Genomic DNA, 12,513 nt, shown 5'->3' with positions numbered 1-12,513 from the left:
CCAAAATAAGGCTTCAATATGGTTGCCTCTAACCGAATACATGCACACCAATCTACTTCCTTTGGCGAATATGCATGTCTATGTGGAGGCAAATTTTACCCTTATACTACACAAAAAACAGCATACAATTTCCTAATTAACGCATTACATATTGTAATTCTATACACATCTCTCATTTATTTCATAACCAAACAACATCACAAGCAAATAGACACCTCAAAATAGTATACATGTCATACCAATTCATCATGTGCAAACATATATTCATGTAGGTGAAATGGCGAATTCTCAAGTGGCTTATATCCAAATATACACACATATCCAAAGCTTAAATCTTACTCACCATGCAACATGCATGAATCATATTTATGGATACAACATGGCGAATACCACAACACCATACCGTTTCAATTTGGTCATGGTTAAACAAAGGACTTAGTATCTCATTCAAAAATGCTAAAAGAAAATCTAAGAACCCTCAATCTACCATCACATGAATCATTATCAAGCTTGATATTTAGCATGCAATGGCATTAACACCATAACAACTTTGGCCAAATACCATTTCCATGGCATAACAAAGATTTGAGCCATGGCTAACATGCACATCAAGTTAGCAACCAAGACATGCATGAAACCCTAACACAACCTCATACATACCTTAATCTTGATGCAAACTTAGCCAAATCTCCTTCTAGATCTCTTCCAAACCAAGCATGAAGCAAAAATCCTCCCCTTTTCCTTAGTATTTTCGGCCAAGAAGTGAAAATGGATGAGCAAAATTTTCTTTTCTTTCCTTAGGACATTCGGCCAAGAGCAATGGTGAAAGATGAACACTTTTTTTCTTTTTTTTTTCATACTCTTATTTTATTATTTCTAACATGCACCACTAGCAAAACATGTTTGAAACATGTTTTCTTTTGCCCATATTCATCACCATGGCCGCCACTATAGTCAAAATTTGGGGAATTTGACATGCAAGGACAACATTTCTGGTGTGCATCAATAGGCCACTTCCACATTTGCCTATCTAAATTCTAAATTTTCTCACACAAGTCCTTTCTAGTGAAATTCACCTTTATAACACTAAATCAATCATCAAAAAATGTCATACATGAATACTCACATATTATAGGCATCGAAATAAATTTTAAATTATTGTTATGCCTCGGTTTTGTGGTCCCGAAACCACATTCCGGCTAGGGTCTATTTTGGGCTGTCACACACATAGTGTCATGTGGTGGCTGAGAGGGATTATCTTCGTCTTCCTCTTTTTGTGACAGCCCTAAATTGACCCTAGTCGAAAAGTGGTTTCGGGACCATGAAACCGAGTCTTATAAATAATTAATTGTTATATTCTATGTTTATGATGTTAGTAAATGCATATATGAAAGTTTCATGCATTAATTTGATCATTTCTATGTGAATTTATTAAAATGGACTTATATGAAACATTGTAGAAATGTGATAGGTTAATCTATAAGGACCTATTAAAGCATGTAGTGAAAATAATGGTTTTGCATGTCAAATACTCCTTTTCTTATGCATAGTGGCGGCCATGATGGAGCATATATTACAATATGTGGTAAATTTCCATGAAGTGGTCATTATTTTATGTAAAAGAAAGGAAATAATAAAAGAAATAGAAAAGAAAAAAAAGGGGTGATAGAAACAAAGCTTCATTCCTTTGTTTCTTCTTGACCGAAATGAAAAGTGGATGAAGGGGGAGTATTCGCCATCCTAGGGTGATAATGAGGTAAGTAGTCTAGACTAGTTCTTGAAATTTTAGTTGATCTTGGGTGAGATATCAAGCTATTTTTGTAGCCCATGTGGAAATTTTGATATTGGAATGAGTAAGGTTTTCGGCTATGGTGATTGATAAGGGTGATAGTTGTTGTTTCATACTAAATCTAGATGAACAAGGGTAGTTGCTTACATCTTAATAATTATGAGTTCCTTTCTTGAATCTACCTTAAACCCATGAAGCATTCGCCATGGTTGATAGTGAAGGGGTTGATTTATTTTCTTTATGTTAAATGAATAAGTGTGGATGGGTGAAGCTTGAATTAGTTAAATGTTCAAATAGGTTGTTTGGATGCTAATGCCGTATATGAGGATGTTGAACTTGATTAAACAATATTCGCTAGCATGATAAGTATGAAATGTTAAGTAGATGATATAATTGAAGGGTGAAGTGGCTAATAGGGACTTTTAATGAAATTATGCCAAGGCGAATGTATCATGAAATAAATAAAATGCTAAATTGTGCTTATATGTGTATTCGCCAAGGAAGTGTGATATGAAGCTTTGATAGGCTTGAAAGATGAATGACCGAATGAGCTATAGGTCATGTATGGGTTAATTTTATGCATATGTGTGTGTGGCATTAGTAGTTAATGGCATTCGGCATTGTTTAACTAAAATTAGAAATGAATCTTAAAAGTTAAATAGGTTGCCCTAGTGGCGAATGTGTTAAAAGCTAGTGTATGGACAAATGATCTGAATGAATTGGTTTCTGAAATGTATATGGTTGCCGTATGTGTGTGTTTGATTGAGAAGTAAATTTGTTTGATTTAGCTCAAGAGCTTAAAGGGTCAAAGTTGGACAAGGGGAAAGAAAAAGTAATTGAATAGCCGTTGAAGACGTTCGACAACATCCGAGGTAAGTCATTAAGCATGTATTCGGTATTGATTTAAATGGTCATAATATCCATGCAAATTGTGTTTAATGAGATGGTGTGTATATAAAATGTGTGTGTATGGAATGATGACATTGCTGAATGTATAAAAGTAGTAACTTGCGTAGAGCGTTTGGTCTCGGCACTAAGTGTGCGGGCAATAAATGGGCACGGTGACAAGATTGGCACTAAGTGTGCGGGCTTGGAAGGTATGGCACTAAGTGTGCGAACTTAAATTATATGGCACTAAGTGTGCGAACTTAAATTATATGGCACTAAGTGTGCAAACTTAAATTATATGGCACTATGTGTGCGAGCTTAAATCGCATGGCACTAAGTGTGCGAGATCGTTTATTAAGCACTACGTGTGCGAATTTAATATGTATGTTCTATCGATTGAATATTTATATGGAGGTGTGATTTTATCGAGTTGAGTTTGGACAGCGGAAAGAGTAAGCACATTGAGTTCATGGCTAATAGATGCTATGTTCATGCTCGGGGTTGAGTTGGTAAGTTTTAAATCTATGTGATGATTTCAATTGCATGATTGTTGCGGAAATAAAATGATGTATGGAAATTGCTTCAAATATCCTATTAAATGGTATATGAAATATAAATGTATGACTTGGTATGAGATTGATCCGAAGGTCTAAGGAACTATGGTATAGTTCGGTATGGTTGGAACACTTGGCCTTGTTTCATTATTTCATTTTATGATAATTTTAGTAATGGATGGTCGTGGAATGCTTATGACTTCTTGAGTTATAAACTCACTCGGTGTTTTCTTGTCACCCATTTTAGGTCCCTTGGATTCGTCTCGTTTATGCGTTTCGGAACCGTCGTTGAAGTCATCACACCGCTGGAAATCTTTTGGTATTGTCTTCGTAGTTGAACTAGGAGAACGTTTGGCATGTATAGGCTATTTTGTTTTGTTGAATTTTGGGTTGTAAACTTTAAGCCATGTGAAAATGGCCTATGTGGTCGTTTGAGTGGGATGCTAGAACCTATAGCCACGGGTCTTAGAAACCTTAATTTTGATAAGGTGGCCATAGTTGTGCCATGTATGATGAATGATTAGTAAAGCCAAGGAAAGATTCATGAAATTGGCATAGTCTACTGCCGTAACTGTTGCGGACAGCAGCAATGATATGAGATCGAAAAATCACCAAAAATAGTAGAAGTGGAATTAATTGCTAAGAAAATTATGTACTCGAATCTTGATGGGTCTATTTTCATATGGATGAAACGAAACGACCATATGAGCTGTATTTTGAGAGATATTCAAGATTTCGTGAGACAGGGCCAGAACAGTTTCTGGATCCTCTGTTTCGACTTTGAAAATTTACCATAAATTATCCAGAAACAATTAGAAGTCATGCCTTACATTCATAGATTCCCCTTTGAGTCTAGTTTCATTAGAAACAAACGGCATGAGCATTAGAGCTCTGTACGAGATGATATCCAGGTTGTAATGCGCAAAGGTCAGTATAGTCGAACCCTGAAACAGGGGTGACTTTAACTAATAAACTGTACCAATTGGCCAGACCAAAAATTCTAGAAATAAATCCATGGATGGATATATTAGTCTAAATTCGGGGAAAATTTACGGATTTGGTTTTCGAGTTCTGGAACTCGAGATATGATTTTTAAGGTGGCGGTGACGCAGTTAACTAGCCTGCCTGGAACAGAGAAAGGAAAACAAAAAAAAAAAATTTCCAAGAGAGGAATAAGTAAAGTAAGCCCGGTAACACCTCGTGGTCAAATCCGGTGACGGTCACGGGTTTGGGGTGTTACACTTTTCGTCTTTGATCAATCACTACCCTCTATTTTTGCCTAAGGCTCTCCACACTCTTGTTCTTCATTTAGGGTTTCCTCCTTTGACTTTTTATATCTTTTTCCCGAAGGTAAAACCAACAACCCATGTTTACCTTCTCCTTTTTTTAAAATCTTTTTTCAACAACCTGAGATTATCTTCTCCTCTGTTCTTTTTTCAACAACCCAAGATTATCTTCTCCTCTTTTTTAGGCAGATTTTTGTGGTACAAGTACAGTTGGGCTAAAATTGGTATGTGTTGAGTGTTGACTCGGTCTTTCTGAAATTGCCACAGTATTGGTGCTGACAAAATGTCTAACCTTTTGCCTCGGCAAACGCTACACTCATTTATTTCTTGTTCCTCAACTTGCACCTACCAAACCACCAAACACAACCCTACTACAAGCAATTAAAAGTACCTAATATTTAAACACAGTCCAAGCTCCTAATGCAATGATAAAAATACTAATGAAATGTCCTAAAATGCAACTAAATGTACCTAAGTACAAGCAATTGGCTATGCCTAAAGGTATGAAATATAACTCTTTTCAAGAGTTATCGTTAAGCTTTTATATGAACATTTTTAAAGGTATCGTACCTAAGTGAGCAAACCCTAAAAGTTGGATCCCAATTTGAACATTTAACTTATAAAATAAATAATTGATAATAGAATATATTAAAAACTTTTTTAATTATAATTTTAAAATTTTATATAACTTATTAATTAAATAAAATAATTTTATATTGAATTTAATAATGCCTATTGAATATATATTTATATTCAAAATTAATTACTACCTAATCGAAAATACATAAGAGTAATAAATAAATTTTATTATAAAACATCATAATATTCACATTTTAAATAATTCACATGCAAACACGTATAAAAATTAAATACGAAAAGAATATATAATTAACTTTTAATGATATTAAGATTTAACTTTTTGTTATATTTATTTATAGTTTGAATTTAAATTTTTTATTTTTATGATTAATGGCTAAAATTGCCCTTACAATTTTTCAAAGAAAAAAAACAATGAATCCCTCCAATTAAGAATATTTAAGTCCTTTGACTAACAATTTTTCTTGTTGACTTTTATGATGCAAAGGTGGAGGCCTCTGACTTAGCTATTGTGATGTAATTGTTAACAGTCATTTAAGCACAGTCAACGATGAAAATCGTTAGTTGAAAGGTTTAATTGTAAGTTTTTAACGTATGAAAGACTAATTATGCACGTTTTCATGAAGTAACTTGGTTGATTTTTATGAAAAGTATAGATGCTATTTTAACAAAATAATTTATTATATTATAATTTTATAATATTACATGTGCAATTAAGACTAGTATTATATATACATGCATGATAGGTTGTTGAGACCTAAAAAAAAAACCGTACTTGAAAAAAGATTAATTAATAGAAGTAGCAAGTGGGGTAATGTCCACAGAGATTAATAATAATTTTATTTCTTTAAGAAAAACAATAAAATTAAATTAGAAGGGGTATTTTATGAAACCAAAAGCTATAATTAAACTAAAACCAAATTTAAATTGAAAATTTAGATTGAGGAAAGCAATATTTAGATTGAGGAAAGCAATAATTAAAAGGTTGAGAAAAATCTTTAGCTAAAGGCAAATCTCAGTTTGATTTATGAATTCAATTATTGATACAAATATAACTTCTAAGTCTTTAATAAATTAGTTCTAGTTGTCGACTTAGTGTCGGGCAACCAATCTCTCCTTATTTGTTTGGTAACTAAGAAGTAGCTCGTTTGAAATTACTTCCCTAACCGATAAATAACCTTGTGACTTAATGCCAGAGATTTAACTTATCAACAGCATTAAGAATGAGACATAATTCTAGCCAACAATCTCACCACAGTGGGGTTCATTTAAGCTAAATCGCATATCTGCACAACATAAATGAGTTATGTAGTTTGTCACTAGTATAGAATAGATTAAACAATTACAGATTAATTATTTTAATTGACACAACAACCATTCTAAGCTATTGAATACTGGTTAGACATTCAATAAACCTAAGCAATTATAATTAAAGAAAGCGATGCATGAATACCAAAGAACAAATACGAATTAAAGCATAAATAAATCTCACAAATTCATTAAATCAAACTTCGATAAAACATTTGACTAAAACAGGGGGTTTAGCAAGTAATAAAATTGAAAGAACACAAAGTAAACAAAATAACTATTCAGTCTCTAAACAACCAAAAGTCCTAACTTCCTGTCAAAATAGGATATTTATAATATCTGTTCAACTCAAATTAGGTTAGTGAAACTTGCTTTAGATCATAATAATCGTAAATGATCAAAATGTCCTTGAGACACAATTAAAACATAGAATTGTGAGCCAAAATGGAGGGAATCGACACTAGAGCGCCAATATTGGCACAGGGGTGCGTGGCTTTTGGCATTGGAGTGTTGGGCAGCGCGGGGGTGCCAACAAAGCTTGACCACTTCTCATGCTAGGGCATCACTACTCGCGTGCAAGGGTGCCAAAATGCTATGCCAAAGCTTCAAGATTCTTGTTTTTTGCTATACCTTGTCTCAATTCTTCATCTAATCCGCCGATGGTCTCAAAACCTGAGGCTTAAGTTTCCATGAACCTATATCAAGTTCAAAAGCATCTAAATTAAATTAAATTATCTAAAAAGTATAAAATAAAGGAAAACATTAAAAGATAAATGAATGTAATTGAGACTCAAAATAAGTAATCTGAACTAAGATGCAATATTTCACTTAAGAATCATGTAAAATGTAAAATATTAAATTTAAAATTTTTAATAAGGTTTTGATAAATTTTAAAATATAATTGTTAAAAATTACTTGAGGAAAATGTTAAAAATAACTAAAAGATGTAAATAGAGGGTGGTATGCATTGGTATAGGCTACTATTAGTCAAAATGGATTGAAACATATTGAAGTTTTTTATGGTAACAATAACTACTTGATACTAATTTAAGTTAGAAATGATACATACCAACCATGCCAAGTAATATAGAAACGATGCTTACAATCATATATGCTTATAGTCAATTTCTTTTAAACACCAAATCATTATTTAACTACCAACTTATATATTAACCATTTCAGGTCAAGTTGCTGGAAGTATAAATCCCAAGACTCCAAAATCATAAAGAATGATGAGCTGGCTGAAATTCCTTTTCATCAGTTTACAAATTTATACACACACATGTACAGGTTACAAAATTTGTCATGCTTAGACTCGTCTAGGAACCGGAGCATTTGCTCAGAGCAGGCTGGATCCGGCCATGAACATGTGAATGGAAATTTCTATTGGAAGAATTCCATGTTTCTTGAGAGATGGAACGAGTTCCATAGGAAGAAAGGAGTAATTTGTCAGTTAGCTTTTTATCAGCTCTTTATAGTAAATGATTTGCAATGAATTAGGTCAATTTAATTCGAATTTTAGAAATTGCAAATTCAAATCATTTTGAGCATCAAAGTTTTTAGGTCGGTCATTTGGGTACAAACTATTTTAAGTTTACATATAATTCAAGCTATTTCATATTATTTATTTGGATGGTTCCAGATTTAAATTATTTTGAGTTGGAGTATTTTAAATTTAAGTAATTTTAGTTTAAATTCTTAACTTTTAAGAGGTTGTACTTGGCGGATGTAAGTTTTGTGTACTAAATTCTAGGTAGTTTGGTACTGGAATATTAAGTGGTCCAAAAATTTAGACTCTTATTATGCTCTGGACCATTGATCAAAACAGACACCCCTATCTGTCTGTTTAACCTGTTTTGTAAAATCTTAAATATTAAGTTTTGGGTTAGTGTCTGTCAACTTAAACTTTAAAGATAAATGAGCCCCCAATTTATCTATAACATTCTTTGTTTTTTCCAGTATAATCTGCAACTTAAAGCCAGGAAGTAAACTAAAACTTGCTGCAAAACAGACCTCTCGGATTTAAATAAATAAAACTGAATAAATACCTATCACATATATATATATATATATATTTGAGGTTAAACATTAATTTTATGTATTTATAATTTAGTTTTAATTCTTAAGATATTAAAAAAATTAAAAGTAAATAAATAAAATATATGAAATTTTTGTAACTTTGCTTATAGTATGAAGTATTAATTCATATCTATAGGTTATTATTTAATACTCTCTGACGTGGAGTTTTTAATTTACTAGTGGATTAAAAACCTTCATTTTTCTATTTATTTTAAATATCAATAAAGAATGTGCCAGCTTCCTAACTTTTCTTGTTGACTTGAAAACCTCCTGTTAGTATTTCAAATAATTAACTTATTATTTAAATTAATGCTTTAATTCATTTTAGGAAACAATAGTTAGTGATGAGTTCTTTTTGTTATAGTGATGTTATTTGTGCTACACATCACTATTTTAGTTTATTGTTATGAAGCGAACCTCTTTTCATGCATTTTAGTAATTATGGTTGTGTTTTTTAACTTTGGAAAGAACTACAAAATATTTATCTATAAATTTATAATGTCAAAATGTTGTTCCTAACTTTAACTATATTTTATTTCACTAATTATGGTTGCATAATTATTTCGACGTTAAAATATGATTGCAAAAATAAAAATAAAAAATTGCAATAGCTACTGAACCTAAAAGTAAAAAGATAAAGAAAATAAAATTATAATTTGTATTTAGAATATAATTACTAAATAACAAAATGATTTAATATACTTTTATAAAATTTGAATCTTTTATATTTTTATTTTTAAATAAATTATGTGTTCCAGTTTAATTTACTTATGAAATATTTTTATAATGTTTACGTTAATTTCAAATAATTGGATTAAAAGTTTAGGGTATTAATACTCTGCTTAAAAATATATTCTTCGTTTTAGGTAAATGTCATGATCATTATTGCTTTATTACATTAAAATATTTAAAATTTGATTTTAAATAGACAAAATTTTAATGTAAAATTTATATTTCGAACTATTAAATTATTTCTTAATTATTGAAATAATCAATACATATTTTACATATGAAATATAATACATTTTAACTATTACACATGATTAGAAAAAAACTAATATATATGACATATTATTAATTTTATGCTTTAGCTCAAATCATTAATGTCGTTAAAATTTTCATTAGTTGGCTGATGTGGAAATTTTAAAATTTGAAATCAAAATTCTCTTTAAAAGGTAAAATTATAATTATCAAAATATTTTTTCACTGTTGGTATTTTAAAAGAAAAGAAAAGGAAAGAAAATCTAGCTCAACCAAATTATTTGAATAATTAAAAAAAAATCTCATATCCAACTAACGGATTTTTTTTATGGTATACTAATTTGGGCTAAGCTATAATATTAGTTATAGCAAGATGTCAAATTAAAATATATAAACAAAATTCAAGGATTGTTTAGGGACTAAAACTATAATTTAACTACTTTATAAGTAAAGCCTGGAACTTACTGCCGGGAAGTAAAATTAAACTTATTGCAATACAGGCCTCCATGGATTTATATAATTAAATATGTGTTTATATTGATATATCTCATTTATATATATATATATATATATATATATAATGAAAAAAAGTTGGGACGACAGCTTCCTAGGTTGAAGAAGCTTGAAACTAAATATTGTCTCCAACATGTTGAGCACAATTCATGGGTAATTACGGGGGAAGACAATGTGGGGTGGAAAATGTTTTGCTTTGCAATTTGAGCTCTAAATGAAGTAAGTTATAATAACATAACACGATAAGAATTGGTATGCAAAATACAATCTCTTAGATATTGGAAAATTTCATTACACCATATCTGTCTGAACCTTTCTCTAATTAGAATGTTCTAATCCAATGTTTATCTTCATGACAACTGTGCACATTCTTTTCCCTCTACTGAAGTCTGAAGAGTCTAAGAAAAGTCCCTATCCAAGTCATTCCTTTTACTCCATCTTATATTCTGTATTCCCAGGCTACTTACTATCTGAAATGATCCGGATTCGGATGCTTTTCCCTCCTTATTGCAACCATCGGGATTTTGATAATCATTCTCGTTCGCTTATATTAAAAGTATTCTCCTTCTTCAGCATTGAGACAACTCCGGAAAATATCGTCAACATATACAAATACTTTAATTAGGTTATATAACAATAATAATAAGGGGATTTTTACGAAAAAGTATTGGATGTAGGATAAGGTACATTGCATTCCCAAGGAGAGAATAAAATTTGAACTTTAGAGACAACATTATTTGTAGGGACGAATCTAAAAAAAATTTTAGGAATCCAAAATTAAATTATAAATTTTTGCGATATCAAATATAAATTTATTATGTGCTAATTTATTATTTTATTATTTTTGGAGGGCTAAATAAAATATTTTTCATTTTTTGAGAAGGATAAAATATAATTTTCTTTATATTAATTTATAAATTATCATTTATAGAGAAACTAGAATTACAATTTTTCAATTTGGGAAAGGGACAGACCCTAATCGATGATAGGAGCAACACAAACCTGAACATGTAAAAACCAAACCACCTTTTTATTCGATGAGAGAGAGATTTTCATATTTTAGGAATGTAATTTTTTAAAAAATTACTCTCTGATAATGCGATTTTGAATAAAGGTGGAAAAATAATTTTATCGTATAGTTAAAAAGTTAAAGCATATGAGTGAAACAAAATTTAAATTTATTGTAAGTATTATTGAATTAAGTTTTTTTATTTATACTCTAATTTAAATGCATTAAATTTTTTAAATAAATACATTAAATGTTTAAAACTTATTTTATATTTAATCATATATTAATTTTAAAATAAATGTATTCATTTTATTTAAAATAAATTAATATTATTTAGAAATTTAAAGAGATTAAATTACGAATTATTTGATAATAAACTAAAATTTTCATAATAAATATCATTAGGATAGGTTAAGATTAATAAAATTATATTTTTTTGAGGAGGTTAATTTCAACAATTACCATCATTAGTAAAATATTTAATAAACTAAAGATATCAATCAAACTCGAAGATCATCTTAATACAATCTATTCTTAGTGGTGAAAAGGATTCCCGATTGACGATTGATTTTTTGTTTAGTAGTAAGTATTGTATCTATGAATATTACATTATTAGAATTGATAAATATTGATATCGGTTTATTTTTGTATATTGTTTTGAATTTATCATTATTTTTAAAAATATTTGATATATGTATACAAAAATATTTTTAAATATCAAAAATGATATTAAATAAATTTCAAATATAAAATACACATAAATTACATAAAATATTCTTTAATAAGCTCCACAAATACAATTCATCATCAAACAAAATCAACATAAACATGAAAAAATTATACAATAAATTAAACAATAAGATCATCTCATACTATGCATGCAATAATCCATAATTCAAAAATCTAAAATAAATTATAAAAATTTAAGATTTAAGATATATTTTAAAATAATTTTTTTGGTACCTGCCGGTATAGACAAAGTCAACCAATAAACATCGGTATAGACCGGAATTTGCACCGGAACGAAAGTTGAAGTTTATTTCAGTTTACTACCAAAACGAATTGTTCTGACCGGTACAAACAGTACCGAAACAGAATTCAGTACCGTGATAAAAACGGTTAGCATATGTAATCATTAAATGGGGAGCTATATTGCAATTTAACAACAAATTAATAAGAGTTGTAGAGATATATTCTGTAACTGATGGGTGGGGGTGTAAATGGGATAACTTCACCCATCGTTGCCTTTACTATATAGCTGTTAGTAGGTGAATCTGAAGACGGATTTTAATTTTGTAGGACCAAAAGAATATCACTATCATCAATTGAGGCCCAATTGCATTCCCAGTAAACCCCCAATCCCATGTGTTCATCAAATTCCTTTTGTTTTACCTTACGGCTTCAACTTCAACTTGGTTATTATTATTCTCATCATTTTTATCCTATATTATATTCAGTTTTTTTATTAAGAATTTAAAGTTATATATTTTTATGGTGGGATGATCAAGG

This window comes from Gossypium arboreum, chromosome 1 (genome assembly GCF_025698485.1).
Source record: "Gossypium arboreum isolate Shixiya-1 chromosome 1, ASM2569848v2, whole genome shotgun sequence".
NCBI classification, from domain to species: Eukaryota; Viridiplantae; Streptophyta; class Magnoliopsida; order Malvales; family Malvaceae; genus Gossypium; species Gossypium arboreum.
Note: the sequence above shows the minus strand (reverse complement) of the source record.